The sequence below is a fragment of the Panicum hallii genome, chromosome 1, assembly GCF_002211085.1.
Source record: "Panicum hallii strain FIL2 chromosome 1, PHallii_v3.1, whole genome shotgun sequence".
Classification (NCBI taxonomy): Eukaryota; Viridiplantae; Streptophyta; class Magnoliopsida; order Poales; family Poaceae; genus Panicum; species Panicum hallii.
Genome location: NC_038042.1, coordinates 47424080 through 47430079, shown reverse-complemented (window position 1 = coordinate 47430079; position 6000 = coordinate 47424080).

Below are 6000 nucleotides of genomic sequence, written 5' to 3'. Positions count from 1 at the left end.
GGCGTCACCCGTCCCTAAAATGCATTTTAAGGGGCAGACGATGGCATGACCCGCCCCTAAAAATGGTTCCACGTAAAAATATTCCTAACTTTTTCATATAATCTCGGATGAAGTCGAACTTTATATCAAAATTATAGAGAATGACTAAATCTGAAACTTTGTAGTTGATAAATTTTTTATTTAAGGTTATTTAGTTGTCTAAAAAATTATTATGAACCTACATATGGCTATGAGTATATAGTATCTTATACTACTCAAGTTATACTTTGAGCATTCAACAATCTTAACATTTATATACACTGAAATATATTTATCATATTTTTTATCTATAATTCACAATAACCAAGTGTAGAAGTTTCATTTTTTTTATTTATTTTGTTATATGTAAATATTTAAATGAGTTTTTTGGAATAAAATTGAAAAATATTTTTAGGAGCGGGTGGTGGCGTCACCCGCCCCTAGAAATGATTTATTGGGGCGGGTGATGGCATCACCCACCCTTACAAATTACTTTCAGAGTTAATATAAAAGAATAACATACCTAGTCACAAGTGACTGTGTAGTGTGATGGAAAGGAATGTACGTGTGAGGCTTGAGGTATGCTGTTCGAACCCCGGGTAATGCAAGTGCGTATATTTCGTTAAAAAAATTGTAAATCGAGGGGATTGTGGTGGTGGCTAGTTTGCTACAATATTTTTTTTATTTTGCTATTTTCAATTTTCTTTTTGCTTTTTGATTTTTTTTAAATCGATTTGTAGGGCGGGTCATACCCCTACAAATCGATTTCCTGAAGTAGAGGAGGGTACCGCACCCACCCCTAAAAATACGTCTTTACCCGCCCCTACAAACTTTTTTTATAGTGTTAGCCGTTCTCTAGTGTTTTTCCATACGTAATTCTTTAAAATAATATTTACTTTTACCAAATTTACCTCATACTTCGCTTATATACCATTTAGGCTAGCAGGTGATCCTAGCGTACCGTACTAACGCGTGTGACACTATGTATATGGTTTGTGGAAATTGAGTTGCCACGACATGAATTCCAAGATATTCATATTTCTTAGGTAGATGAGATATTCATGGTTAACAAACCATCTTAGCTAGGAGTAATAGATTTCTGTGAGAGCAAAACGCAGCCCATGTGTATTATTTGATTTCGTATTCCGAGCAAAAGAAAAGTTAAAAAGTTAATTTTTTTTGACACGGCAATATTTTGTATTATATTTAGACTGCTCACCAAGAGAATTGTCACGTTCAGAAACATGAAACAGATGCAGGCCTTAGCTTGCAACTGGGCCATCCAAAAGGCTACGAAAGCTAGAAGCCGTGGAGCGTGGTGGGTGTGTTCTCAGTGATCAATTAGTTTGCCCTCGTTTATAAAGAGACACATTTTACTAGATAGATATGACGTTTCACGAAAGCCTCTGAACCTTTTGCGAAGGGTCTCAACCCCCAAGAGACATGTTCTTTGGACACACCATTTCACCATGTATAAATATGTAATCACACTGTTCATTCAATCAATCAATGAATCATTTGTACATTCCATTCTACTCTCTACTTTTTGCTTTAAACATGTTATCAGCACTGTTTGCTCTACTAGCTTCTGAGTTCTGCCACAACACAACAATCAACGATGTTGGCGACGAGCGGGCAAATTGCCTGCATTCGTGAAGAAATGCTCGAACAAGAATGGAATCGATCGGAGCATAGTAGAGATATCTGATCTTATATGAACAGCGACGAGCAGACGATGATGCCAAAAGCCACAACGTCAACATCCTTGCTGGAACCAACCGCCCGCCTTCGTGCCGCAGTTGTTTATTAATGGCTGCGGAGGCGGTGCCCGCCAGCGCGTGCCCCTATGGCAGCGGCGAGACCGCAAGACAAGAAGGAAGAATGCAGCGATTTTGTGCATACACGTGTGCTTCTAAGAAAATATTTTGCAGATATGAGATTGGTCTACACCTTAATTATTTTGTGCACAGTAATTTCAATGTTTAAGTCCTCAGCTTAAACTCGAATTACATCCGCGTTAAGCCATACAAATTCACACTCAATAGCACCATATAGGTGGTGGTAAACAAGAATATCCATAGATATCAAATGGTAGCGAAAGTTTTTGATTTATTATAAATAAATCATAACGTGACAAGTGGGATACCAATTGGCTAACTAATCCTCATATTGCGAGACTATTAACTGATACTATCGTAGTAAAATTTTTATTAAAGTTATGAAAATAAATTGTAATGGTAACTTCACCTATCATTCTGAAGCATTACATGAATATGCATAACTTCACTGAATGATTAATTGTGATTCCTTTGAATCATTTATATTATCTATAAGGATAATACGACTTGTATTGCTTAGATGATAAAAGGTTATACAAAAGCAGTATTACTAAATATATTGCTCAACATCTTGCAAAATTGAATTATAAGATAATTTTGTAAATTTTGCTCATAAAGGTATTACCAACAACTATATTATAGAAATGTAATTCGAAATCGGTACACAAGTACCTTGATTTTTGCAAGGCTTAGGGGAGACTCTCCTTAAGTTATAACATATTCAAACATCATATTGTACTCTTTTTCCATATATGAGTTTTTTCTCAGAATGGTTTCTCATAAAGGTTTTAACGAGGCAATATCAATACAAGAATATATATCATATCTCCTATTTTCCCCATCGGGATTTTTAAAGGTGATATTCAAGACATATTGGATGTCATATCTTCTGTTTTCCCTATAAGGGTTTTTAAGAGGGTATCAAAGATATTGTTCCTCCACATATTTTTCCATTGGGTTTTGGGGAGGTTATTCGATTATGATCCACAAATCATGATTATTGATCTCCAAACTTTCTTATGATTTTCTCCTTTCGAGGTTTTCTTATATGAGTTTGCTATGAGACAATAATCTATATATGCTATATTATTTTCTTCTATTTTTCCACTAGGTTTTAAAGGAGTTTTAATAGCATATCAATATACAATTTGGTTTCTCCTCAGATTTTTCCCATAGGATTTTTGGAGAAATTTTTCCCATACAATAATGAAGGATGATTGAACAAAAATTACACGAAGCATACAAGGAGCTAATTGATCGAGGAGGAGTGTTAGAATTAAGTTTATTAGTGATCAATTAGTTTGCCCCCGTTCGTAAAGAGACACCTCTTAGTAGATAGATATGACCTTTCACGAAAGGCTCTGGACCTTTCGCAAAGGGGTCTCAACCCTCAAAAGTCATATCCTTTGAACATACTCTTTCACCATGTATAAATATATAATCATACTGTTCATTCAATCAATCATTTGTTCATCTCATTCTTCTCTATACTTTCTACTTTAAACAGGGTGCATGCATTAGATCACAAAACGTGGATGGTGGATGAGCTCGGCCTTGGCCGCTCGGGGTTTGTTTTTTCCCCCTCTGCCCCTCCTCCGAAGGCATCAGATCAGACAGTAAAAAAAAGCAGAAGAAGAACGTTTGATCGCTGTGCGTGCTCCACGGCAATTGTTCGCTAGCTAGGTCGTGAAATGCCCTCTTTTGCAACAATCAGCACCGCGAGTGAGAGTGAATTCCAAACACACCAATTAGCACAGAACATGCGGGGACGGCCAGTGGAACTGGAACCATAGGTTTCCCGAGGCAGGGGCAACGTGACGGCGGGAGGGGCGAGCCCGGCGACTCCAACGGCACGAACAAGACCCGTCAGGCCGTGTAGGCACATTGGTGAAGCCGCAGGTGTCGATCGCGCTCTGCTGCCGTGATCTGACAACGATCCGTTTGGCGATCGAGGGCGCGTGCCGTGCCAAGGCGCATGACCGGCCCGACGACGTCTCCCGCGCTCGCACGTCCTGTAAAAGCGGCTTTGCGCGCGGCGCGGCGAGTAGCTAGCTAGTGAGGTCCGCGTGTGCCCGCACCGCCACGGTGTCCCCTCGCGGCCGGCGCTCGCCGCTCGCTCAGCCGTGGACGTACGCACCGAGACTGCGGGAGAGGTGGCGCGCGCGGAGAGGGTACCCTCCGCCGGAGCTGCTGCGATGAAGGCAACAGGGACGTGGCAGATATGCAAATTGAAGAATGATAACAAGAGCAAAAATAAAGTGTTGCGGGGAGAAAAGAAGAAGAAGAAGGTACCATAACTCTGAGGTGTATTTTGACAACCAAACCAAAACAACGCATTGGTCAAATCTAAAGAACCTAGCTTTTAGGCGTCCCAAGTTTTGGAGTCACCTTTAAAAAGCCAAAACCAAGACAAACAGGCTCTAACACACCCACGTCACGCCCATCAGCACTCGTAACTTATCCCCCGCATTGACCGGGGCCAACCAGACGCATCAACGGTTGCTGACTAGGGGCAGTTAGGTCATTTCCCCCCACGGGGTGCCGGACGACGACCGATCGGTTGGCGCGGGGGGCTCGCCATCGCGCCCCGCTCTTTTCTTTTGCAGCGTGCGAGGCTGCGAAGGGCGCGCGACGCAAGTCACGCACGCAACGCAAAGGCAAAGCCGACCGCCGGAGACTAAAAAACCGGCGCCGGGCCGCTCCAGACTTGCAGTGGATCCGCCCTCCCATCTCTTCTTCATTCTCGGGATCAGGGCGACGTCTGCAGCTTGAGCCTCCTCCCTGCAAATAAAGCACCTTTTAATTACTGTTACTGCTGCTGATGCTGGTGATAGTAACTTTTACTCCCTGGTGATTAGTTTATCGCGCCCTTAAACTGCCCCCGAATCTACTGGGTAGGCGAAAGCTTTCGGCTGATCCCGTTGCTAGCTCCTGGTGTCACCGGATGAGGCTCGCTGGCTCACTGCCTGCGAGTGCCGGCCTCCCTTTTTCATGTCTCGTAGGACGATTCTGTACTTCCTGTCCAGAAGATGTGCGAGAATCGCCGGCTTATCAAATCGTCCGTGTGGAATCTATATCTTCTTTTAGCGACAGCGGTTCTGCAGAAAAAAATCTCACAAAAGCCTCTTGGAAAAGGGACGTGGGGTTTAGCTATTTGATGCAAAAGGAACATTTCCACCGGAAAAATATGAAGACAGAAATATCATTTGTTTACCGCACCTCTTTTGTAGGGAAAGTGCTTGTATATGTACTCAAGATCCATTTTAAAAGTGATCGGTATATAAGCATTTGAAAGCCTACACGGAATTTTTTCTGTTGAAAAGAAAAGTTTAAGATAGTGTCCGCTAGATATCTATAGGATATCCTCTGTACCTATTAATTTATCTTGAGAAAAGCTTTAGGATCTGTTGGTACGGCCGCATGGCAGACGACATTTATCTATTGGTAGTTATTATATATTGAAATGAAAAAAATGAAGGACAACAAAATAATAAGAACAAAAAAATAAAGCACAAATTAAAGAGACAGAAGAAAGAAAAGTCAAATAAAAAAGGAGTTCTATACAATCCAGCGGAACATATATGATTCTACACTGGACCTAGAACTTAATAATAAACTTTGCCAACATCTTAATATGATTTTAGTCAGTTTAATATGATTTTTTTGTATTTAAAAGTTGTGATGTGTCAAATTGTACAATACTAATATATGGTTCATTTCAAATAACATTGTGTTTTTATAATATATTTCGATTAATTCAGTTGTCATATATTTTCTTATAGTAGGTCGATACTAAAATCATTAAAAACATATCAAAACACTATTGTGTTTTTATAATATTTTTAAACCTACTATAGAATATATTTTAAAACACTTCATTAGTTTGTTCAAAACGTCATATTCTTAAAGATAGAGGTATCGTGTATTTCCATATACAATCAGTTTGTAACATCGTCAGGCAAAAAAAAAACCAACCTAGATACCTAATGCTTTTATTACTATATATCAACCACATACTAGTACTAATGAAGAGTAACCTACTAATTAGTTTTATATTAATCACACACATAATGAGTCAGACATAACTGCATGTAAATAGCTTAAAAACCATCATGGAGCAGTAAGCCTGTGCATAACTCGCCTC